The sequence below is a fragment of the Aedes aegypti genome, chromosome 3 (assembly GCF_002204515.2).
Source record: "Aedes aegypti strain LVP_AGWG chromosome 3, AaegL5.0 Primary Assembly, whole genome shotgun sequence".
NCBI lineage: Eukaryota > Metazoa > Arthropoda > Insecta > Diptera > Culicidae > Aedes > Aedes aegypti.
This window is the reverse complement of record NC_035109.1, coordinates 69,450,029-69,477,866: the sequence shown is the minus strand read 5'-3', so window position 1 is coordinate 69,477,866 and position 27,838 is coordinate 69,450,029. Positions and strand designations below refer to the sequence as shown.

At 35.6% G+C, this 27,838-nt stretch overlaps 1 protein-coding gene across 1 annotated transcript in view; it reads right to left on the bottom strand.

Moving 5' to 3' along the window:
* The window catches only part of LOC5567539, a 92,777-nt gene extending 65,273 nt beyond the window's left edge, over positions 1–27,504 (bottom strand). Inside the window, exon 1 of the mRNA XM_001657484.2 lies at positions 26,904–27,504. The gene's annotated coding sequence lies outside the window, so the exon portion shown is untranslated. The remainder of the gene's footprint in view (positions 1–26,903) is intronic.
* Positions 27,505–27,838: the final 334 nt, after the last annotated feature.

The following is a 27,838-nucleotide window of genomic DNA, read 5'->3' as shown; positions in this document are numbered from 1 at the left end:
TATTTCAATTTTGTTTTTGAACAAATATTTTTCTTTCTTATGAATATAGGTTGTGTCATAGCATCACGTTGTTACAGTGATCATTCACGTCATAGCTGCAAATATTTCACCAGAAATTTGCCCTTCTTTTTTAAATAGGCTGTTCTTTCACGATTTTGTTGGATAAGCTAGTCACTAATATTTCCATACAGAACAGCTTTTTATAAAGGAATATATCTTGAAGGCATTCACTAAAGTGATTCCTGCTATAATTCTAATCGGTAATTTTCCCTTTCTTTTATCTTCTTGTATTAAAACGGACAGGTCTCTTATGGATTTTTTCACCACTTTTCTGCCATCATCATTTCCTCATTATCTTGAATCAAAAAATAAATATTTTTTTTGTGGTTATCTCACAAAAATTCAAATTAATGATCCCACAAATCAACAAAAGTTCTTACTGTAGCGGAACGGTCGTCTATTAGGTTGGTTTTTAGGCGGGTTCAATAGAACAACACTTGCAGCGACTATCTCAGGGTGAACTTCCATTACCATCGTTTACGAAACAAAATCTTTAAGAAGATCTTAATCTTAATACCCGACACCTATAAAAATGAGTAAAGGAAGTGGCTACCGACGTCCAAAAAGAGACTATACTACATCCTAATTTTGTGCATATTATAGCTATCCTTCTCATAATAAATTCACCCTTCTTTTCGAAATAGGCTGTTCTTCAGAGCATTGCAATGTGGCTGTGTGAATCTTCCCAAAATTAGAGGACAAAACTTAGTGTGTCAAAATTATTTACTGAACAACTAGCTGCTTCTTTATCTTCTAATATTTGAAAAATACATTTTTGACCCAAACTCGTTACATACTCATAAGGAATCGTACAATTATCTCCCCACTCTCTCACTAGAATAAGTTCCAAATTTTATGCATTCGGGGTAATGGCGTTCGGGGTAGTGACCCATTCGGGGTAGTGGCGTTCGGGGTAATGACCCATTCGGGGTAATGGCTTTCGGGGTAATGGCATTCGGGGTAGTGGCATTCGGGGTAGTGGCGTTCGGGGTAGTGTCATAGAATCTGCTTCTCAGCTTAGTGTTCTTATGAGCACTTACACAGTTATTAACTGAGAGCTTACTATGCCAATGACCATTTTTGCATGTGTATATCGTGTGGCAGGTACGAAGATACTCTATGCCCTGGGAAGTCGAGAAAATTTCTAACCCGAAAAGATCCTCGACCGGTGGGATTCGAACCCACAATCCTCAGCTTGGTCTTGCTGAATAGCTGCGCGTTTACCGCTACGGCTATCTGGGCCCCAATTTTTATAATTGTCATAATTTAAAAACAAGATGGAGAAGCTTCATAGTTTCTTTAGTATAGTTGTACATTAGGAGGAGATGGATAAGTTAGCGGAAGACACTTTTTGTGTAGGTCATTAGTATTTGAAGATAAATCAGTAATGTTTTTTTACAAACATTTTACTACAGCCAAATAGTTATTACTATTAAACTTGAAAGTACAAGATTATTCGAAAATATATGTTGAATTTCAGTTTAGTTCTGTAAAATGAGATTATAAAACTAAGATCTTGCCCACCAAAGTTGTCATCGTTTTGAAAATCGAAAAAGTTGCAAATGCTTTGTTCAATACTGTATTTACTTTCGCATGCTGAGGTCTGACGCGCGTGTAGTGTAAAGTTACCAACAAGCGCCAGACAGCGTGAAATAAGAGCGCAAAGGCTTCTCACGGTCACCAACAGACTGGAAAAGTGTTTGTTTCCGAATTGCTCTGTTGTTGTTCACGTACACGTGCGTGGTAGGAAAAGTGTGGTCCAAGCCAAATGCAGACTGAGCGCAAATTGTTGAATGAAGATTAAAGGATGCCCCAAACCGATGTGGTTACTCACCGTGATGCTTTCGCGGTACCGCGATCTTGCATGTGATTGGCTGAAATGGCCTGTCTAAATAAGCATTCTGTGCACTCAGCATTGAAACGATTCCGTAGCGCTTCATGGAGAACCGTGTGAAGCAAGTCAAAGGTGGAATCACGACGAATCTCGCGCCAACATCTCGGACAACAATCGCATCAGTGTGGAGGTGCCTTTAAACGACTGGGTTAGACACATATCATACTCTTGATGACTAATTCATAAAATGCGAAGCACTAGAATTTATCAGAACAATTCCTTTCGGAACATGACGAATACTTCGGGAATGGTTCTCCGGAAGAGATTCATATAACTAAAACCTGTTTCCAACTGTTACTTCCTATAGCAATATAAAATACAGTGACGTTCATAGAGCCGTCTAGGGTCGCAAGTTTCATGAGTATGGTTGAATATCCGTCTCTAGTTTCTACTCCTATATGCGAATCTAGTCTCAAAAACGATTCCAATTTCAGAAAAGTTCTTGGCGTTATATCCTCACTGGGACATCTCCTGCTTCTCAGCTTACTGTTCAATGAGCATTTCCATAGTTCTTAAGGTGAAGATGAATCGAAGCCAAAGTTCAAATTTTCAAGAGCACGGATCTGGAGAATCAAACATCCGTTTGAGCTGAAAACCTAATCGATTGGTCACCACCAGCTAGTGACCAATCGATTAAGTTTTCAGCTTAAACGGATGTTTGGTTCTCCAGATCCGTGCTTTTGAAAATTTGAACTTTGGCTTCGATTCATCCTCACCTTAACTGAGAACTTTCTTTGTCAAAGGTGCCATTTTCGCATTCGTTTATCGTGTGGCAAGTACGATGCTATTCTATGGCTAGGGAAATCAAGGAAATTCCCATTACGAAAAGATCCTGCACCGACCGGAAATTGAACCCAGACATTTTACAGACATTTTGAATAATTTTGAATGTTTTGAAATCAAGTTATATTTCATATTCAACTACTTAAACTCACAGCATGATTACAAATTTAAAGATGATCAAATTATCACATATTGCGAAGTAGGGAATCATTATGTCCATAACCAGTACACCAACGATCAACACTTACAAAATCTCAAAATTGTTTAAATGCCTAATAGGACAGATATGCTTACACCGCACTGTGTTTCATTTTGACGATTTCATGCGCTTTTTGAATAGCGCCCAAACCGTTAATTAGCGATATAGTTTGTTCGGAGAAGTTTTTTTGTATATTAAAGCGCATCTTTTGATGCAAAAAGTTTTGTGATCAATCCTCCTAGCAGTGAGATAGAAAAGCTATTTTTTCATAACATTTAGATAGATAAATGGTGTCTTCTACAAAGTTGTAGAATAGGCAATTTGAAAAAAGTTACGAATTTTTAACAGAATGTACACAAAATTGTATGAGAATACTCGTTTAAAATCATTTTTGTTCATAACTTATTACTAAGATATTTTACATTTTCCATGTCTTCCGCAAAAATGTTAGATATATTAAAACGCTTGTTTTTGCTGAACATCGCACCTCTCGATCTCTTAAAGTAAATGAATTATCGGTCGAATTCGGTTTAATAAGGATTATCTGTTCTACAGTAAAAACCTATGAAAAGACGATTATAGACAAAAATTTTAATCAACTGCTGAAATGGAAGATAAGATACTTTCATGAGTTGTAAGAGTTGTCTGCGCCATTTTGCACCAAAGGAAGTTATACGGGCGTAAACTACCTCTTGAGAAAAGAGTAGTTCATAAATAACTTTGTTATTTCAAAAGATAGCGTGATGATATTTTCAGCAAAAACTTGGGTTTTGTCATGACAAACAACTTTGTAGAAAACACAAAAAAAGTTAAAATTTTTGGAAAAAAAGTTATGTTAAAAAATATGTTTTTTTAGGGGCCATTCACATACAACGGCATATATCTCAAAAAGTATAAGAGATAGAAAAATCGTGTATTCGACAAATTTGTTTCAAATTGCCTATTCTACAACTTTGTCGAAAACACCATATGTCTATCTGAATGTTATGAAAAAATATTTTTTCTGTCTAACTGCTAGTCAGATTGATCACAAAACTTATTGCATCAAAAGATGTGCTTTAATATATCAAGAAACTTCTTTGAATAAACTATATCGCAAAAAACAACGGTTTGGACATTTTTCAAAAAGCGCATGAAATCGACAAAATCCAACATAGTGCACCGGCAGCTTTATGCTTTTTTTTTTTTGTTCGAAATCTTCAAAACCTAAAGAATCGCTTATTCGAGAATTCATATGCTCTGAAAATTTGAATAAATGCTGAGCAGACTGAGAGCAATCAGTATGTTTTTCCACGAAGCTTTCAGTACGTTTTTTCAGAGAAGCCACAAAAGTCGTTAATTATTAATTTCATTAAGTTAAAAACCGCTGAAACTCGGTATTATTACTAGTCAAACAAACCTACTCTTCTGTATTTGTAGGATATGTTGATCAATTTTAAAAATATACCGTAATATGGGGGATTAAGGACTCGTGAGGGTTTTAAGGAATTGAACTTTTCCATCAAGTTTAAGCATCTGAAATGCTTAATTTGTTCGGAGGATTATGAGCTGTATTATGTAATAGGGGATATCTTTTAAAATAAAGCATTGTGGAGTCTAGATATTCAAAATGTTCCAAAACTTTTTTGTTCAAATTTTGTAGGCTAAATACATTTAACTACAAAACTATGAAACTATATAAAGAAAAATATGTGAGTAACTTATAAGATAAGGATATTTAATTGAGATCATAACACAGATAAAAACGTTTGAACATTTTATATAGATTTCGACGTTTAATAGTAATATGGAAAAAGTCTCTTTTTTAGCCTACTTGTACTAAAAAGTCTGGAAGATGATCATCACAAGCTTACCAAATATGAAGATAATATGCCCCCCTAAGTCTATAATACCATAATTAGTTTAAATATTTTATCAAACAAAAAGATAAACAAAAGTTATAAAGCTTTAAATAATCATCTATCGTACGCAGAAAATCAATATCATTCCAAGAATTTTACACGCCTCAGTTTTGCCATACAAAACATAGTAATGAAGTAAAATCTTTTTCTGGCAAATGATCCATTCTGGCAAATTGATTCTGGCAAACAACTTTCTGGCAAATGGTTTTATGGCATACGTCAAGCAATCGTCCGCAGGCATTTCAAACCTTTCTCAGAATATATTTTCCTGTTTTGCCTTTTCATATTGTTGTTCTTTTTTTCTCGATGTTTTGTTTTCAATCAGCTGAGAAGTACGCTCTGAAATCTGTACAAGATTTGCCGCGTAACTTCTCCAAAAAATTGTTGGAAGAGTTCCTTAAAAGTCCTTTTATGAATATTCATCGGAACTCTTGAAGAAATTCAAGATAAACCTGAATCTAGCAGGCACATATGGAGAAATCCCCAAAAAAACTCATCCAATGAGTGAACCTTTGGAGAAAGCCTCGAAAAAATGACTGTAGAATTTCCAGAAGATCTGGAAATCTCTTATGATCATGATTGAAAGTATGATTGAAAAAGTGCAGGGGAAAATCCTAAAAGCATAGCTTGAAAAAAAAAATGTTTGTAATAATGCCATACCCTTTTTTTTTAACAACTACTGGAGGAACTTCATGTGCAAGAGATTACTGGACAAAAAGAGAAATGTGTCAAAATATCTTTGGAAAAACTCTTAAAGGAATACTTAAAAAAAAAACTCTATGATAAGTACCTAAATTAGTTGTTTTAATCATTTTTAAAAGGGTTAATGTGCAGCGGTCCATGAACATTTCTAGTGCATTGTAATCAGTTGTAGTCTATTTCAATAACACTGCGGAACACGGTTTTGTCTCAAGCACCAAAATACCACTATTTACTAATTTAAGGGTTGCTGAGTCCATTGCCGTTTTCATAAATATCATGGCACGTCTAGTTTTTGAGATATTGACTGTTGAACATGCAAAATATGAATGTTTTAGCCAACTTGCATGCAAGTTTTCCAACTTGTACGGTAATTTATTTGCTCAATTTGTCACTGAATTCAAACTTCATGTATAGAACAATAAATATCATCGATGTTCATAATATTTTCGATGGTAAAATGTTATTTTTTGGTGGTTCAGAAAAGTATTGTATTATGCCATATACGAGAAATGAACAATTTTATATGAAGATTGCAAGCATGTTGAATAAAATCGATTTAAACTAAATTTTATCATTAAATATCAACTGATTCGTATCTAAATTGAAAGTTCAAGTCCTATTTAGCATGTTCGGTAGATCATATCACAAAAAAGTTTGATGAATCATACTTTAAATTTCATGTAAACATCACTTAAACCAGTGTTTTATACAACTTTGGCGACCTGTAGCTAAAAATTGTGACGTGCTGGAACATTTCTGAGAACGGCATCAGATTCAGCTACCCAAAATCTACTAGAGACACTTAATTTGATCCTTGAGACACGCAAAAGTGCCATTTTCGTTACGCTGTGTAATGGGATCTATGGATAAATTGCAACCAGAATCCTGAAAAACAATTATGTATGAACCATATGAGGAATTCCAATAAAAACTTATGGTAAAATTTCAGTTTATCATGGTACATTTTGTAGAATAATTTTAGAATATAAAAAAAATAAAGAAATATGAAAAACTAATGGTGAAGTCATTTCTGAAGGAATGTTTAGGACTGTTTGAGGATGAATATTTGGAACAATAAGGTACCGTGGGGCAAGTGGGTAATGGATTTCGCATAGTTGGGATTCTTCAAATTCTAGAAACCTTAAATTAAAACAAATGAGCTCGTGTATATTTTTTAGCTTGACTCCCACCAAATATAAGCAGTATACTGAAATTGATATTTATGTAAAATTGAAGAAAAAAGTACAGAAAAAGTTTTTGAAAAATGTCTCCTTACTTTTTACTTGCCCCACAGGTGGGGCAAGTGAAAAGTTTATCGTTTTGAACAATAAATTCAAAAACTAACAGTTACATTCAAGATTTCTATTACCTTTAACATTTGGTTAGCCGTCCCAATGAACAATAACATAAGTAACATGAAAACAAAGAAAATTTTATTATTGTTACTTGAATTTTCTTCTGTTCAGTTATGTTTGTTGAAATGGTTCGACAACATTATAACTGCAACATTTCCAATGTTAGTTCTTACATCATGGGACAGCAATTGCATTTCTGCTCTGTAGAATTTCCACCGCTCGTTATTTGTTTTTAAGAAAATCGGATATGACGTCGGATAACTCTTCAAGAGAAATCAAACAGAATCCTTCAATAAAGTATTTAGAAACTTTTTTTATGTGGATACACCTATACCCCATTTTTATGTTTTGAACTAGCTTTACATAGACATCCCACAAGATTTCCGTGCGTTCTCTTATATTGGAACTTTTCAATCAACGTCTTCTTGTTAATCGGCTGTCCGAAGTAAACATATTAATATCGTAATATTTGGTAACCTTTTTTTAGAGAAGTTCCATGATTTGGCCATGTTAATAGCATTTAACGCTTTGAGTATAGTGTTTCTTAAATTATCAGCACGTTCTGATGTTCTAGGATAATTGTGGACCTTGTATAAGTATAGCTACCTAAAGAGTAAACACAAATTTAATCTCTAATGAAAAACTTTTCACTTGCCCCACGTGATTAGAAAATTGACAGTGTTTCAATTTAGTTATTTATAGGTCTATGTAGAATTAATTCTAAAACTTTTTTTATTGTGATTCAAAACTATCAGAGAGGACAACTTCGAAATGGTACAGACAATTATTATTTCCTCAACTTTTTCCCACTGAAAATATTAAAATAAGATTGCACGCCGCCAACTTGTTACGGAGTGATAGTTGGCAGGTTAACTATATTTCGCTCTATTTTGCAATAAAGGCTGAAAAATCTCAGAAATTTCTTACCTATCGTAATGTTCTCAATGGCCTCAAAGGTTTACGCATGAGTTTAAAACGTTAATTCACATATTCAGTAAAATATACCAATTATTTTCACTTACCCCACTTACCCACTTGCCCCGCGGTACCTTACATAAAAGAGTTTATGGGCAGGATTCTTGTGGAAATTCTGTAAAGAATGCCTGGTAGAATACCAAGAGATATTGCAGGAACAACTCATGGAAAATCAGGGAGTGTCAAAAATGAAGCATGCCAAAAGTTGACCATTTCAAAAACGGAATCCCACTGTACATACAATGGACCTATGCACGGGTTCACTATTTGACGTTTTAGCGGTGCCGTGTTATTTATGTGACCATGGAAACCAGTGAATTCGGCACCGCTCAAACGTCAAATTAGTGAACACGTGCATCGGTCCATACATTGCCATGTAGTGTGCATGCGTAGAGAGACTGTTATGATTACAATGGGCTAAGCGAAAGAAAAAAATCCGTTCTCATATTTGGGCATCATCACATAATTCTTGTTAGGGGAATTCGGGGTAAAACCGACACCCTAAGCTTATTGATAAAATTTGTGTACTTTCGCTTGTTCAACGAACCTAAAATTGTTGTAGAATCACATATTGGTTATAAATCTATCATTCCTTGCGATCGCTGGATGATATATTAAGGTTATATAGTGATTTAAATCAAATTGATATGTCATCATTTTTAGGTGAGACAATTGAGAGTGCGGGTAAGATCGACACCCTGTTGGGGTAAAACCGACACATGCACTTTGACTAGAATTTAAACGTTGTGAACATCACCATCACATGGCATATTAAAAGGAATGCTTTTAACTTGACTTCCGACTTTTTTGACCCCTTCCTCTAAAGGAGTATACACATATTACGTAAATTATTGAAGAGAGGCCAAAGATCCATTAAATATATGTGAAAATTTCAAATGTCCCATGCTAAGATTATAAAGTTGGGGTAACATATGAATATGATTAATTTGTGTTCATGAAATGTTTAAGAAGATGAAGTTGTGGCGAATGATTGGTTTTAAAAATAAATACTGTTGTATTTTAACAATACAGAAAAGTGTAATTATTTTTAGTTATTAAAACTGTCGAACCTCATTGTTTGTAAATAAAAACTAAGATTAATTTATGTGAAAACATTTCAAATTCTATTAATTCTTCAATTTCAAATGAGAAATATTTCTGTAAGCTTTATCAAATAAGTTTAAACGTGAAACATAGAAATATTTTTTTCAATACTTAATGATAGCTTGTGGCAAGACATCTAGTGTCATATTTTCATGTTAACAAGTTCGCCATCCATGAACTTCACTGGAATTCGAAAATAAAGACTCTTATAAACTACAGAGGAAGTCTTCCCACAAGAAAGATTTCCTGAAGTTAGATTATGAAGCAAAGAATGGTGTCGATTTTACCCCAAATGAAAGTGTCGATCTTACCCCGAGAGGACATTTATTTTTCAATAGCGTTTTAAGCTGTCGAAAAACAAAAAATATAATTCTCCTTCATGTTGTATGAACGTAATAATAGTAAATGATGATGTAGACGCAGAACCAATATTGACTTTAAAAATATTTCACATGCGAAATAGTTAGCGAATAACAGCGAAATATTACAACTCCTGTTGCTTCTATGTTATCCAATATGATTTTGTTGTTTATTTTTACAGTTTATTGGTATCGTCAGTTGTAATGTCATCCGAAACACAACATTTCACAAGTAAAGATAGAGCGTGGTGGAAACTGTATAAAAATCTGCTCAAAACTTGAAAAATTGAAGGGTGTCGATTAGACCTATTCATATTTTCAAAAATGTCTGGAAACTAGCCAGTCAACCAATACTTTGATTTTTCATTGCAAAATGAACTTCTGGCCAAAATTTCACTCAATTTAGAGTAAATTTAGTTGTGCTTCAATTCAATTATGTGTTTTTGGGCTATTTTCAAGTTTTAAAAAAACATAACTACCGAACGAAACATCAAAATGTATCGGAAATACCTCTACATAGTAGTTTATTCAATTCTACGAACGTTTGCCGAACACGATTTTATGATTGGAGCAAGTTTTAACATAGTTTGGTTGAGGTTTGTATCTCGAGGTTCTTGAAAATCTCATTTTTCGGGAAGCGTTTTCACTAAAAAGCTTGCCTGCATGAAAATTTCGGATTTTTAATTTCCTGACATGAAGACTATGCATATCTAAAAGTCAATCCCGTTAAAAGTTACCATTTACCTTACGAAAATAAATTGTAAAAAATAGGTAATTATGAAGCACATTTGTAAATCCACTGTGGGTGAGCCAAGAGCACCACCGTGCGCTTCAAAAAACACAAAAAATGAACACGTTAGCACTGCCTTTTCTCAGTCGATGATGATAATTGTTTTCAAATCGTTCTAAATAATCAGTGAAATGCGTTCAAAACAATCATCACTCGGAAAGAAAAAGCAATGCTAACTTGTTCAATTCATTCGTTTTCGGTACATGTGTCATGCATGATTTAACTATCATCAGGTTGCGATGCGGTCTTCGATCTTTGGGCATTTATTGTAATTAATTGCCTCAAGCAACATGTAAGCTGTTGATGGTCAATGAATTCATAAATGTATTATGTTTGATTCCCGTTGACTAGGGCCTGAAAAAATAATGCCAATGGATGTTTTATATACCATGTATATTGAGAAAACTGTAATTCCTGGGTACTGTGGAGAACAAATTTGCATCAAACAATGCTAAAACTCAATTTAATTTTATTAGCGTGTTCGACAAACTTTAACAGAATAGAATTAGCTTTCAAATAGTGGTAATTGCAAGTGGTTTTGATTTTTCACATGCTAGTTATGATTTTTCGAACCTTGAAATAAGCCCAAAACACATTTTCAACTTGAAGCATACTGAAATCTTTATCAAATGAGCTGAAAATTTTACCAGACATTGTTCTTGGCATGAGAATTCCGAATACTGCTTGACCGGTAGATTTCCAGACATTTTTTTAATATGAACAGGTCTAGTGTCGATCTTACCCACAGTGTCGTTTTTACCCTGATTTCCCCTAGTAGCGTGCCCTAACCAGCCAGAGTCAGTTAAATCACAGTAGGCTTTTTCACTCCTTTTTAGTCGTTTTTACCACAATGAGCAGGTGAGTGCGTGAAAAGGGTAAAACAAGACCCATTGTGTAATAACCCTTAATAATGAATGAAACTATATATACTTTCACGTGTTCACCGTCGGTCAATCTGGCTCCATATAAGCCTACGAATAAGCGAGCGATGCACTTGAGACGGTGGTGATGATTTTTTGTGAAGACGTGCTGCCATTTAGACGCCTTCGTTGGCGGTACGAAAGGTCGAAGATAATGGCGGCAACACATGATGGCTTTTTAGGTTGGCCTAAGATTCCGACGGAAATGAATTGAAAGCTTTAGTTGTTGCGGCTTTGAACACATGTGCGATGATGCACTTGTTGATGGGTTTGTTGGATGCTGATTTGAATGGAGTTTCAATAGGAATGGAATCGAATCCATTGCGGCTGCTCTCATGTATTTATAATGGCCTTTTTTGTACACTATTCACACCGCTACGGTACATGTATTTTAAAATTGTTGGAATCAAATAACGAACCGATACATGAATTCTTATTGTATTACATGTAATCAGACTTTCCAATTAAACGGTAATCAGCTTAGTTCAAAGTACTTTACAAACTACCTGCCTACAATATGGAATCGCATCACCAAGAATTGTTAAACTTTTTAAGTTTTGCAACACTCCAAAAAGTTCACCTAATTAAATCGTAAATTGGGTTGCAGTGTCTTATAGGAATCTTACACCGCAATATCTGTATCGTTTTTTCTCATTAGAAGTAACATTGTGCATATTACTACAAATCATTGAAACAGCCTGTTTGCTCGGTGGAATGATCGGAAGACCTAAATCAGCCGATCCCGTGTGCCATTAATGGTCGTTCGAACTGAGCGAAACCTAACACGACACCGACACACTTTACGGCTGAAAAGTGGATCCATGAAATGGATTCTCGTTTTACCAGCCTTTTGCATTAAAACGATCACCTACTTTTGTTAAGTGACTGAATGGCTGAATTCTAGCAATACTTATTAAGTTGTTAAAAACTAATTCGATAACCTAAATTGTGAGCAAATAACCTAAATTGTGAGTGAATGTAGGTTCAATGTTGTGTTTTTTTCATGGATTCAGTGGAATAAGACAAATACTTCATCATCAGAACCATATATTTGTTTTTCATGGGACCTACCTTTCCCTAAAACCTCTTAAGGCAATCAACCTTCCAAGAACTTGAAGGTAACGACCAAAACATGTTTCCTCTTCTGATCCACGGTTGGCTAAACAACTATCCACTCTTTGTGATGCAAGCCCCCATCAATATTAGTTGATAGATTTTACCCCAAATGTAGTTATTATCGGAGTGGAGGGCTTTATTCTCAATGTGGTTGAATTGGGACACAACACCAGAAATCTTGAACGTGACTGTTTGTGTAAGCCCGCGGGTGCTGACCATACAAGTCGTACCACTTTGTATAATCGGGTGCAAGGCGATTGTTGAGATAGTTTTTTATATTCAATGTATATGGGCGGATTTTAGTTAAATTCAAAAACGTATAGTTTACTATACTGAATGAAGTTTAAGCTCCTACATTAGTTTTTGACATACACTACCTAAAGTATGAAATCGTTGATCAGAGTATTACAATATCTTATATTGCTGTACAAATTATACAATAAAAAACACAAAACTACAAAATTGAGAATCAACAGAGATTGAATTTGTTGAACCAACAGAATATTAATGCGGTTCTAAGCTATTCAGTGCATATTCTAATATTGAAAAAGGGTGTTTCAATACTCTGTGATGCTAATCCATACTTTAGGCAAGCGTTGTACTTGATTATAGTCGAAGAAAGTTGAACCAACCAATGAGCAATCCAAAAAACATTTATCAATCAAGGTTGAGTTATCCTTTTTCCTTTATTTTTTTTCTTCTTTCTGGCGTTACGTCCCAACTGGGAACCTGCTGCTCAGCTAAGTGTTCTTTTGAGGGCTTCAACAGTTACTAACTGATTATCGATTAATATTATTATCTAACAATATAATACAACATGTAAAATTGGTACAAGATAATCATTCCAAGATAAAAATGAAAACATCAAATCTTCACCCACCACAAATCAAAATATTTATTTTCAATTAATACTGGCAGTCCAATTTTCCCATTAAGTTGTTTGCATTGCCAGCGATCCAACGCAAAACTAACGTCACAAGTGCGTATCTACATAATGATTGCAGCCAAGCGGGGAAACGGATAAAACACAAAACAACACTCACAAATGCTTTCGTCACGTGAAAGGAAAAGCAGCAGAAAACAAAAATGTAGTTCACCGGGTGAGCAACACTTTTAGCGCTTGTCAAATTAGATAATTATGTGCCTGCCTTCTCATCACACCGTAGCGCTAGTTCGAGAAGCTGCAGATGATTACTATCATCCGAAAAGACTAGAAAATTTAACTGATAATTGTGTTTATTAGTTTAACTCTCGCATAAGCTTTGGGAGGATGTGATGCAATGGAGCACGACGGATACAACAGACAACATCCCATTCCAAAATTTTCCAACCCTAAATCATGGACATGGACGTAGCCAGGATTTCTATCAAGAGAGACAAACGATCTCAAAGGTATTATTCACTGATTTGTTGGGAAATGACAATTTTCGCCACTTTTTGCCTTCTCTTTGTATGTTTTTTTCCGAACATTTGTCTGAAAGGTAGCTAATAAATTAAGGCAAAATTTCATCGGACTTAATATTGTTTAGCTTGAGGTTGATTGGTCCCCGTAGTTGCTACTCCAGTATCGCCAGATCAGCTGCACTTACACAAGGAACCAACCGGATGAATGTTTGGGATTAACAGACACCCTCAGTGTATAGGTAGGTGCTGATGATCTTGTATCCTTAGGCAACAATGGCGCCTGCTACGTCAGAATACAGATCAATGAAGGGAAGAAGGAAGAATTGATGTTGCATTAAAACTGAACCACAGTAGATCAGATATACGTCTGCATCTACGCCAGTTCACGCGGCAGCTATAGGGGTAACGAAGTTTTTATGTAGGGATATTTGCTGTATGGTTAGCATACTGCCTATGTATCAGGCGCAAGGAATGCCGTGGTATAATGATGAAAGAATGGAAGCGTAGGGAAACGGTTTTTGTTCGTCTCCGATTATAGAAATCGCTATGAACAAATAGTGTGTGATAGATTAAGATAGTAGAAGATAGAAGCAATTGAAAGATAGAACTACAAAGTACGAGGAAAAGATAGAACTACATAGTACGAAGAAAGAGATAGGCTTAAGATTGATCGCATGACCTTCTGCTTATGAAGCAGAAACGGTAGCCATTAGACCACCAATCCCGTCTCTTCATCGTTCTACATATTACAGTGGACAAAGTGGAAACTAAAAAAGAATCAAGGTTCCCATACGTTAACGGTTTTTGACGGATTGAAAAAAAAAACACTTTAGATTTGATCGGTGTAATTGGCCCGAAATTGAACAAAAGGAATTTCCAAGAAAAATTTATTTCTCCAGAGTTTCGCCTATAACACAAGAATGCCTGCTGGTATTCTGTTGAGAATTTTTCGAAAGATTCTTCTGAAGAATCCGCAATGCTTCTCTCTCAAGAATCCTTCAGAAATATCTTCAAGAATTATTTCATATGTTACTCCAAATGCTTGGAATCCAAATTCATTAATATACCAAAACTTTGAAGGCACAAATCTCGCGAAAGAAGCATCTAACAACAGTGCTATTTCTATTTACCGTTGTGCACTAGCAAGAAGTATGAAATAAGAAGATCGACTACGTACGCCTTAAGACGCTTCTAGGACCAAACTTTCACCTTAAAACGCTTCTAGGACCAAACTTTCAACGTATGCTATGGATGGTTTAGCTTTTAAAGGTGTGAGGTAATTCTTCTTGAGTTTTTTTTCTTACAAATTTTAGCAAAACATCCTTCACTACATAATATGAGAAGTTTCCCCAGAAATTTTCGAAGGATTTAATTTTTGTAACAGTTCTACTAACGACTCATCCTAGAATTTCTCAATAGTTTCCTCCTTTTGGAATCCTGTGTGAAATACACACGGATTCTCTATAAGGATTTTACTAATGACCGTTCTTTTTAGGTTATCAGTTCAAGATTTTTTTTCGATAATATTTGTCAAAATTATTTATCATTAATTAACAATTATTTTAAGATATCGTTGGGATATTTCTTAAGACATTACTTTTGTTCAACTACTGACCGAACAAGGATTTCCGAAGATTTTTTCAAGAGATTCCTAAAAGGGTCCTAAAGCCTTGTCCTAATTTCAGTATCAAATGCTTAAGTTTAAAGCAGAAACACATATTTACTCAATTTTCAATGTTTTTTATTGGTTTAAGGTGAAGATGAATCGAAGCCGAACCTCAAATTTTCAAGAGCACAAATCTGAAGATCCAAACATCCGTTTAAGCTGAAAACTTAATCGATTGATCACTAGCTGGAGGTGACCAATCGATTAGGTTTTCAACTCAAACAGGTGTTCGGTTCTCCAGATTTGTGCTCATAAAAATTTAAAGTTTGGCTTCGATTCATCTTCACCTTAAGTGAAAAAACATGTTTTCTTGTTTTTGCAATTTTACCACATGTTGCTACTTGTGCTGCCATTTTAAATAACCCTTAATTGCCTTACACAGTTTTACAATCGCACTTGAACGTCTGTTATCGGTGGTATAGCTCAAATTTCGGGTGAATTTTGTTCTCCGTGTACCTTCTGAAATGTCAGACTGAAACAACCCCAGTGTTAGAAATTCCAACACCTGTGGCGTTTTTTCGACTCCATGGACGTCAAATATGATCAATAGCTACAAGGTTGACTTTTTAACCTATTTTTTTAAATTACAGTTCAAATATGATTTGGCTCAGGGTTTCAAAACTGGTGGTCCTTGGGCCCATTGGAGCCGTGCCAGGGGGTGTGCACAATGATTATTTATCGGTATCGGCGATATTATATTGATTCCTTATCGGTATCGGCGATATATCGAATTTGACATTATCGGTATTGAACCGATATCCGATAATTTCGAAAAGATGGTCTCAAAAGCAAAATCGACCATTTCAATTTTTCTTTCAAACCAACTTTCGCATTATGTGGTCCATTACTTGAATTTTGTAGTTATGATATGCTACTCCCAGCGGATATTTGGATTTGCATTAAACCAGTTTCATTTATGTGATATAATCAATAAATATAGTTATGATTATCGGACCGGCAATAGTTTTATCGATATCAAAAAATACCGGGTCGAGAGATATCCGGATATCGTATCGATAATGTCGATTTGATAATATAGATATTATTGATAATATCGATATTAGCACAGCCCTAGGGTTTTGTAAATTATTTCGTTTTGTTCTAAATAGGCTAATAAAGATAAAAAGTTTTCCATGCTATTCTATCATCGTAAGCCTTATTTTATTTGAACAAGAATTGGAATTGGAAAATGAAACTAACATATTTCCAACACGGAGAAATCGGACTATCCAAAAAATAAATTCTTTCAACTTAAATTTGAGTAAACAGAATTTAGTTTCTACCAGCAGTTGTGTTGTTTTGCCTTTCTCGCAACAGCAATGTTGTCAAAAACAGAGAGAGACGTATGTCCGTGGAATAAGCCAAAATTGGGTTCTTTCGAGTTCACCTAAATTTAACTTGTTTTAAGCAACCTGAGAGACCTCGAAAGCCAATTAGTAGATTATTTTGCTGCTGTCAAACGCAAACTAGTTACTGAGTGTTATGCCAGTTAAGCCAAATATAGATTGTCCCACGGAAGAGTCGAATTAAGTCATAAGAAGTCAAAGTTAGATTTTTTTGTGGCTCCGTGTAAATTTCCAAGAGAAAGTTTTCAACATCGGCTGCTATACCTATATTTGTTAACATTACTCTAATCGATTCAATAGGTATTCTCCGGAAATTCTTGGAATATTTGATGCTTAGTCCTTTGCTAATTTCGCGAAAATTCCTTGGAAGTTTGTTATTAAACTTTTTGTGAATAGGATCCTAAAGTCCTGTCTCAATTTTATTATCAAGCACTTGAATTTAGGCTAGAAACACATGTTTACTCAATTTTTAAATGTTTTTCGTTTGTTTCAGTCCAAAAGAACATGTTTCCTATTTTTGTAATTTCGTCGCACCCCTTGGCTTAAACTCAAGTTTTGTGTATATTTTGTTTTCCAAGTTCCTTCCGAAATGTCAGGCAGGAACAACCCCAGTGTTCCAAAGTTGAGGTCTTGTGGCGGTTTTGTCGACTACGCGAACATCAAATATGATCAAAAATGTCAGAGTTCAAATTCGGACCCATTTTAAAAATATTAAAACTTTAAATGTGATATATCCGTTATTTGGCGCTAATGATTTCAACGTGGAAAAATGGCCAAAGTAGTAGCAAGAACACACTTCATTATGTTATTAATAAAAAACAAGATCTTATCAAAAGGCTTAGAACCCTATCAAAAAAATTTGAAATTTTTTACTGTTTACATCATTTGCGTAACTCTAGATTCTGCCAGCAGGATATACGGTTTTCAATTGATATATGAAGTAACGATACTTTAAAAAAAATCTCAAAGTTTCTTGACGGATATCTGAGAAGTAACCTGGCAAAATTTTCAACACTGTTCTCTCAACGACTGTAAGTTAGGTCCTTATACCTCAATAGCAAGTTTCTAAAAATATTAAAAAAATCTTCTAGAAATTCTAACCATTCTTTGGAATAACTTTACGGATTCTGGTAAAATCATAAGGGATGCTAAGAGAAATATTTTAAATCTTGTGAAAACCTTAAGTGATGATTCTCCAAGAAATCTACATCAAGATTTTTAATTAGATGTCGGTTACTTTTGAAGAACTTCTGACTCTTGGAAAGGGGTTTGGCAGACTCCTAGTTAGATTCTTAGTGAACATAGTGGACTACAGAGAATTATAGCAGAACTCTTATACTATCTGTGATGGATTACTGGCCAGCCTTTTGAGAGTACCTGCTAAAAATATCTATTGTTTCAATTAAAGATCGTTCCATGAACTTTGATTACAAGTACATCAATTTTTAGGGGTCCGCACCATGTTAAAAGAACCTCAAAAGGGGCCGCCACTTTGAAAAGGTTGAGAACCACTGATTTAGGTGGTATTTAATCGGAAAAAAAGGCCAAACATTTAGGACCTACACAGTACCAAAAAATAATGTGATTTACGTCTTTTGGGATGCACATAAAAGAAGCGAGCCGAATGACGTAAATTGGTGTCCAATTTCAAATACGTTAGTGTCTGATTCGGGAAATGACGATCACAGTTCCATCGTTTTCGTGTCCTTTAACATGTAAAATTACATTTTTTGTTCAATACATCTTCAAGGACACGTTTTTGTGTCGTTCCATCACTTACATCATGTATCATTCAGTCATAACCAGAATTACGTCCAGAGTAATTTTCATTATTTTTAAGAGTGTAATCAAATAAATCAAAGATTTCTCCAACATTAGTGTAGAGATATCTCTGAAAACATCTTTGAAAGTTCACGTGGGACTTTCTTCTTGGGCTCTTGAAGAACTATTACCACCAATTATTTCAGAAACCTAGATGCTTGTCTAAGATTCGACCAAAAATTTATCTTGGAGAAAATCTTCATTTATAGGATAGGAATATCTAGAGAAATCCTTTAAGAAATTCCTTGACGAAATTATCCTCCACCCTTCCTGAATGGATTTATTGAAAAATTCTCAGTTTTGCTGCCAAGGTCTAACTAAGACTCTATCTGGCAACGCCCATGTATAAAGACAAACTATTAGCGCAAAACTAGCCCATAGAAACTGGCTTAATCACTGTATTTTTACGAAACAACAACTACCCGACAGTGCTCCGTTATGGGAAACATGACACAGTTATGTTTTCACTTGATGTTGCATGATGGTAAACGCGGTCATTTAGTCTTCACTTTTAGCTAGCCCGACGCACCTAACAACGAGAAAAAAACCTGTCATCATGTTCGTCGTTTGGGAACAGTCAGTTGACCCCAATTTCTCCCATTCAAATGACCATCATTTATCCGGCAGGGCCTTGAAAACATTCCCGCTTGCATCAAGTTTAATACCACATAGTTAAGCCGATTCCACATACTATGGTTGATCGAGCTTGCATGTGGTCACTGTACTTGGGCTATTACTTCGTAGAGCGAATCTCCGCAGGGGGGAAAATCGACTGGTGGAGCGTGGGCCTGTCCACACTTCGAAGAAAATTGCCATTTCCAGTTTACAGTTCGGCACAGTACACATTTTTTTCGCGAGTCAACCATAACTAACTACAAACAAGCGCTGGGGGAAAAGTGGTGACCACCTTTCTTACGATGACACACTGAACTAGAAACGAAAGCATGAAACACGCATGCCTTCCAGATGTCTAACGTCCTCTTAAATGGGAATGATTCGAATGTTTTCTTAGCGTATACTTGAGAGTGGTCGAAAGTTGAGAGTGGTCTCAAACAAATCGATTTAATCGATTTGAATTCCCCAAATGCCAAAGGATAACTTAAACAACGACGAACAACTATTGGACCAACATCCATGAGCGTAGCTAGGGTTTTTAAATTAAGAGGATAAAACCTTTCTGTTGAAGCCAAAATATCTCTGTTAAGGCTATTCATTATTAACTTAAGATTGTTTATTGCTTAGGTAATCCACTAATGGCACCGGCATCCTAGTTCATTTGTAATTATTTCCCAACGGCCAGGGGGGGGGGAGTTGGCCCCTGCTGACTACATTTGGCTACACCCATTCCAACATCCAGCTGGATGATACGGATGTGCGACAGTTTTAGAAATTGTCTAGCTCTGACGATGGACTTGTCTCCGCTCTTAATTTTAAGTCACGCCACTTCGGAGTCTACGAACCGCGACTGGCGGTTGATGTTTTATTCATTTCGTCCACCCACGATCAGCCACGACCACGGACCGGACGATAGGACTTCCATATTTACCGAAACTGTAAACAGTCGGTAGGTTACTCTGAATGTGTGAGTTGGTTGCAGTTGTTTGCAGATCATGATGTGTGGCACGCAAAGAGTCATTGAACGCCGGTTTTCAGTTTTTGGATTATGGCTATTTTTCAATTTCTTGGGCTAGGATCGGTGTGAATTTTATTCGGAAATGAATTATAATGGCATGAGAAAGTTTGTGTTGTTTGAACCGGTTGGCTGCGATTATTGTTGTGTTGGGAATAATTTGTGTGGTGTAATGAAAGGATTATTCACATTCGATACAATTGTATGTATTACAATCGATGTATTACAACTGCTAGTCGATATTGATACAGCATACAACAAGGCTAGCCTGAACATTTGGTTGAAGATCAAAAGCTTGTATAGTTTTTACATTTGACTGGAATGCCCTTAATGTTATTTTTGAAAGTATTAGGAGAAATCTTCCATTTTTGCAAATATGAAAAAATATTCAAACTTTTTATAACATATTACAAATGGCACACAGGCTTCGTCCTTTGCTGGTAAGGACTGTGTCATCCGCAAACAAAGAATTTTGACATCCCTGAGGTAACCCAGATGTGAAAATATTGTATAATATTGGTCCCAAAATGCTGCCTTGATAAATATTAGCTTTTACATGAAGTCTTTCAGACATGGAGTTGATTATTACCCTGAAATATACGATTTCAGCATTATTGAGATGAATCTTTTGAACACTTACTCTATTATGTGCTGATATTTTGTTCTCCATTGGGTTCTACCAACGTTAAATAAAAGAAGACAAATGGTTGCCATCAATTGGGTCCTAAAATGTTTATTGAAATCTTGTTTTTATTTAATGATACGAAAGAGCATGTTATCGCAACTACTTTAGCAATTTTTCCCGCTCAAACAACGGCTACATCATATTTAAATTTTAATTTAAAAATTGGGTCCATAAATGAACATTGACACTTTTGATCACGTTTGACGTTTGCTTAATCGACAAAAACACCACAGGGCTTTTAATTTTAACACTGGGGTTGTTCCTATTTGACATTTCGGAAGGGACACGGAAAGCAAAATACACCCAAAATTTGAGTTTAAGCCAAGAAGTGTGGCAAAATCTAAAAAAATGTTTTTTGGACTTAAACAAAAGAAAAAAATATAAAAATTGAGTAAACATGTGTTTTTGGCCTAAACTTAAGCGTTTGGCAATAAAATTGGGACAGGCCTTTAGGACCCTATTCACCAAAATAAATTGACTCAAATCCAAGAATGAAATTTTTAACAACACTGTATATGACAATCTCTACATCTCTACATACTCTACACTTGAGGGCGCTACTGTATTTCTCTATGCTTCATAGCATTTGAAATCAAAACAACAAATGACACACCACGCAGCCATCTCTCGTGGATCTGGAATTTCTCTTGATTATTTCCGCAAGGATACCGCACCGCCATCCATAAATAATTTATTGCCGGCTACTTAACGTCTGCCTTCGAGGGGTACCTATGCTGTGAATACCGATCACTTTCCTTTCTTTCTCTTTCTCAACGGCGGCGCAGTACAAAACAAGCTTATTGCACTGTTGACGAGCAGGGCTGCACGCGAAGCTCAAAATGAGCCGAAGAAAATGTAAATAACCGACTTATCGTTACGCCTTGCTTTGACCACGATCATCACCCAGCTAGGTTGAATCAGCTGGTGAAGAGCGGTGGCTCTCGTTGGAGAACATGTCCCAAAACGCCCCTGGGGCACTTTAAATTTTCCTTATATCATCATATTCAAGAAGTTTGCTACAGATGTACACAAACTATTCCCGAAACTAACCAGCATAGTTAATAGAAAAGTTTAACTATTCTAAACTAAACTAGGAAGAATAACACATTTAGAAAGAAAGCGTAAATTATAACACACAATATAATTAAGTCCCTATTCAACTAACTCTTTATTTGAGCTTAGCAATTTGATTCTGAAAGTTTTAACTTGGGGACAGCACTTTTAAACACTGATTTTGATTTCATTAACTATTAAATTATTCTTATCACAGGTATCTTTTGCTCAGAATTATTCAATAATTTATTCAACTAGTTTCTGATACTACATCCGTTGGGCGATCCAAGTCTCACGCAGAAGAGCTTTTCTGATTATGAATCGGATCATCTAGAGGACGTAGAAGATGCATTAAAATTAGCAAAGTAATCTAACAAAAAATCCGGACCTTTCTACGGTTTGCTCAGCACACCTCATCTGCCAACATGAGGAGCAACTGTGTGTAAAATATGGCACAACATTGAATGTTAAGACAGCGTTTTACCTGTTCCGAATGCAGAGTCAAATTGGATACCGATGAGTAAATAATAGTTTACGGAACAAATTGCATGACTCGATTTTTACAGCACTTGTCACAATTATCCTACTCGGCAAGCCTCGTACGACTCGTGCTGTGAAAATCGAGTTCTGCAGCGAATTACGTTCAACATTTTTTGGGGTATCAGAAATTATATAGAAATGCATTCACCATCATTTACAATTTCTGAAATATTGTAGTGTAGTGATTCATTACGCAACAAAAAACAGTTGCGTAATGAGAAAGCGTTGCGTAATGAATCATTACAGCACTGATTTCAGTTGCGTAATGACTATTCCCGCACTGAATACTTCGGTGCAGGAAAGTAGGCCTTTTCATGACAGATTGGCGTGATGAAAAACAGCCTATTATGGCGAGAAATTCCAAAAAGAAAATTTGTGACAGTCCTGTGTGAACAGTCTACGTGATTGAAAAACCTGAGTCAACACTACACATGGTTGTTTGTCCATGTGGGTTAACTTATGTTTCTAGAAATAATCCCACTAGAACGACATTGTTTCATAATTGCTAAAAAAAATGTTGTATGCAACGCGTTGCAAAAATCGATTTTTTAAGCACTTGTCTTATTTATCTAACTTGCCATCCTCGTTGGGTAAATGTACAACTCGTGCTGATAAGCATTATTTTGAAACTTGTTGCATAAATAATTTAAAGTCTATTTTTTTTTGTTTTCAGTTTTACGTTAATGTGGTTTTAAGAAGTTGCTGACCATTGCAAGTTAATGATTCTTATGATTTTGAATTTAAAAGCAAATATAAGTGAACTATGAAAACCTATGAAGTCTTTAGATGCCCTTAACTCATGAAGGTGATTTTCTTTTAGCGTCGTTTAAATGGCCACAACTTTCTCAGCAAACAGAACGTCATTTTTGTAAATTGAGAAAGATAACTTCAAACCTACAATTAAAAAACGCGAAATTTGCCTGTTACTTACAAGATTTAAATGTTAATGGCGTGCAGCCTTCAGCAAAGTTGTAGGTTTCACCTTTTTCCTGCTAAATTGCCGATTCGGACCATTGTGCAATGTAGCTGAACAGTATTCAAGATCAATGTCCAGTTAAATGTTTTTGGAATAGATAGTCTACCCAAAGTTATTGAGCAAAAGCCTCTTCCATGTTTTATCTGGTATGCATTTTGACACAAATTTCAAAATGCAACAACATTAGAAGTGGTAAAAAATGGTTTTATTGACAAATAAAAAAACACTACGATTTTTTTTTTTTTTTTTTGTAGAAAGGCAGTGAACATGTTGGGATAGAACTCGTTTTTTTATTACATTCAAAGTTCATCTTACTAAGAAATACAAAAACCGTATTTTTTATAATTGTTTACTTTTAAATTAAAATTTAATGCAAGTTATTGTGAAATGCTTATTTATGTAAAAATTTGCAAAATGATGATCTTTTTCAGCACGAGCTGTACATTGTAAATACAATGAGTGCTGAAAAAGGCAAGTATTGCAACGTGTCGTATACAACATTTTTTGCTCTTACGAAAACTGCCATTTTATTGAATTATTTCAATCAGCACAAACATATTGCAAGAGTGCCCACATGGACACAACCATGCGTAGAACAAATTCAGTATTTTTCAATCACGTAGGTTGTGATACAACATTACGAATGTCACAATTTTTTCTCGCACCCATCGGTATCTGAGAGAGACTTGCGAAGAGGAAAAATATCAACGTCATATGCAGCCCAGATTCCGCTGTCACGAAACGTCAGATGCAGCCCACCGTTTCCATGGCTGCAAAAGTGAAAATTATTGTATTTGCAATAAACTGTTATTGAAAACTTCAGTCAACGGACCAGTTTTATCCAAAGTTGCTGATAGATCTAAACACAATATTAGTTATTTCTAATGTCTGCTACGTTTGCTGGCATGAAATTTCACTCAAAAGGCTATTTATGATTCCATGTGATGCAAACCCAATCATTTTTTGCTGAGAGGTTCATGTGAGAGTTTGAACGGATTGCGCATGATTGGCATAAACACAAAGTGGAACAAGAAAAAACTCAGCAATCACAGAAAAAGAAGACCGTCTTCGCGAGTCTCGTCTCAGATCGGTATCATACAGGCCTATATTTCGTATTGGAGCATAGAACAGGTAAGACGCCGCATAGACTAGCTGATTCTGCTGCCTCCTCTACAATCGCTAGACGATTCGATTATCAATCAAAATCGACATCCTGTATCGGATCCGGATAGCTTAACGGATGTTGAATCACAAGCTATGGCATGAAGAGACTGAGATATTAGACGTCTCCAAAAACAGTACTGAAAAGTGCTACTTTTAGTACCGAAAAGTGCACTTTTCCAGCACTGTTCCTTTGATAGAAAAAGTAGGCCATTATGGTTTTTGTCTTCTTGCTAAAAAATTAGTTGATATGTAACGGAATTGCCAAAAAAGTCTGTTCAAACAAGCTCAATGAACTCTAAAATCAATTTCTATTTCAGCTCAAACATGTTTACTGGAAATGTTAAAAAAAAAATCGAAAATTCGCTCTATTTGCCAACTTGATATAGCTCAAGTAATTTTGGTAGCCTTTTTTGGCCATTTCTTGTCCTATCGTTATGAACGGTACTCAGGGATCGTTCAAATATTACGTAACGCAACAGGGGAAGGGAGTAACACTTCCTACGTGTTACGGTTCATACAAAAATTCAAAATTTTCCATACAAAAGCTGTTACGTGGGGGAGGGAGGGGGTCTAAAACTGCCAAATTTTGCAGGCGTTAGCCTCAAATGAAGAAGCGTTCTATCCCATAGTTTCCAGACAATAAATTTATAGAATTTATTTTGAATGACGTGTTACATCATGATAATAAGTCCTGCAATTATTAGTACATTCTTTTAAGTGTATCAAGTAACTTTGAGCTATACTCAGAGAATAAAAGCATTTACTTTCTTTCACATTACATCTATTTTTATGTGATATCTGATTTGCAACATATGTACCAGTGCCTGCATGATCAAAATTAGTAATTTTATGTGTGATTTTGATGGTACCTTGAATAATGTAATTCATACAATACAATCCACACTACATCCATTTTGCTATAGAAGCACTTTATTGAATCGTGTTTGAATTATTTTATGTAACAAGAAGTATATGACATATTCTATTTACTATTTTTTTCAGCATTACCGGTTTGAAGTATTTTTGCACCATTTTCGACCAATGATTCCCCTGAACAATCACAAATCACCTCAAAACGTATCCCAAAAGTCTTTAATAGCTGAACAGCTTGTTTGTGATGGAAAACTTTGGACAAGTAAGAATAAAATATTGTTACGTTAGGAAACGCCAAGTGGGCACATAATTTTGACACATAATTTTAAGACACTCCTGTTTTCTCTTTGTAAAAATCAAAATTTTACTCAAAATAAGAAGTGTTTTGGTTTGTATGCAGAAATCATATGTTAAATATGATGTAAATATATTGTACCGAAATAATTTACCAGATCAACAAACGACTTTTGCCAGTTTACGCGATTGCATGCCAGTAGGCACTTAAGTTCATAAATTTATTTTACCGGTGACTGCACACTATTTAGGGCTACATTATTTGCGATAAATGACGATGTTTTCTTTGATAAGGTGTTATGACCCTTTTCTCCTACCATGCTGTAAGAGGGCCTGGGATAAAATGCACCATTTAAGGAAGATGTGCCGTAATGAAAACTAAACAACATGTATGTAGTGTTTTAATACACGGACAGTTAGTTTGTGCTCACCCTACAAGCTTGTATGTATTATTATTATTATTTAACGGACACGATGAACTACTATTTGAGGCAAAACGCACCACAACATGCCTCCAAAAGCACCTAAACAATGATGCACCACAAAACTGTGACAAGATGCACCATCGTGTTTGAAACAAAATTTTATTTAGCGACAAAAAAAGGAGTTTGAGAAGATGAGGAGATGATTTTTGCTTATAAGATGATACAATTGTGGAAAAATACGTTGGAAAAGACTTCAAATAACCTAACTTTAATGATTAAAGTTTATTTTGGAGTAGATCGATCTGCCCCAGCCGAGAGGTTAACAGAAAATGTTGCGGAAATTAGAAATCGTTATGTTATTTCGCCAAATTATCTCATAAATAATAATATTTTTTATTGACCCAGTCTCTTATCATTTATTTTTTTATTGGAAAAAGGTTGAAAAAATTCTTGATTCATCACTTTCAAAATAACAAGTGAAATGATCGAAAAAGTTACATCAGAATCGTGCTTTTGGAATTTTAGGGTCTATTTTCCTGTTAAATTTTTCAAAACGTATCAAATTTTCAGGGCATCGAACATTTGCAACATTTCATCAATCAGCATAGTATTTTTCGCTCAATTTTTTTTTATTTCTGAGAAATTGACATGGTGTGTTTTGTCCCGACAGTGCATATTATCCCAGAAACCCCTATTCGATCGATAAGAAAGGAAGGTCGAGGTTGGGGACAAGACGCCAACTCAGACGGGAAAACTCTTTCACTTTCAGTTGATACATAAAGCGTTCAAACTGTGAGAAGCAAGGATCGGGTTCGTGTCGTTGGATGCATTCAAATCTACTGCAGTGAGATCGCCATGTTCTACTTACAAACTTGTTTCAATGTCGGGATGTGGACGCCTTGTTCGTTGATCTCACTCCGTGGTTTGCTTGTTTGCAGCTACCGATGTGATGCTGGTCAAGTTTGTTCTTTTACCACTGGCCAGTAAATTGAGACCGTGTGTACACTTTATGGTATGAACAATAAATAAGCACTCTCACAAGCACTCTGAAGTAGCTTATTTTCTGCTCTTCGTCAGTGGTTTTGATGGCTTAATATGCCAAAAATACTGAAGCTATTTATTTCATCTGCACTTGCAACACGCGTCAGCTCAGAGATTTTTACACATTCACACTCTACGCACGCAGTTTCCTATGCTCATGTACGAGTAATTGCACGCGGTCATACACAACTTTTCTTCAACCGCCGCAAAACCGATAATGCCGCGCACGGTTTTCGAGAAATCTACAACTCGCCACACGCACTCCGCGAAACGGACCTCGCTTGGTTCGAAATGAAAACTTATGCGTACCGCCGTGTTTGGGAACGACAACAGCAGAAACACGTCGTATTTCGCCAGAGTCCCTGGTAAAACTGTTGGCTGCAGTGAACGCAACCGCACGAAGGCTGCACTGCTGGTTGGTCCAAAACAAACAGCGGTGCGATGAGAAAAGGCAAGCGACCAAAATTACCGACCAACTATCGCCGGGCCCCGATGGCAGAGAGTCGGAAAACCGTGCAAAATGCCACATTGAGGTGGCCCATTTTTATATGGAAAATATAAACGTGTAAAAATCTTGAGTTAGAGGAGGTGTTCAAATTTTTGCCACCCTAAGGTAAAATATTGCTTATAAATAAATCACAAGACCTTTGATTACTTCAATTTTCAAAGTTTTTTCCTTCATATAAAAAAAGAGATCACCCAATACCGGATAGCACCCAATACAGGACATCATTGGAAAATGGATTAATCATGATCCAATCA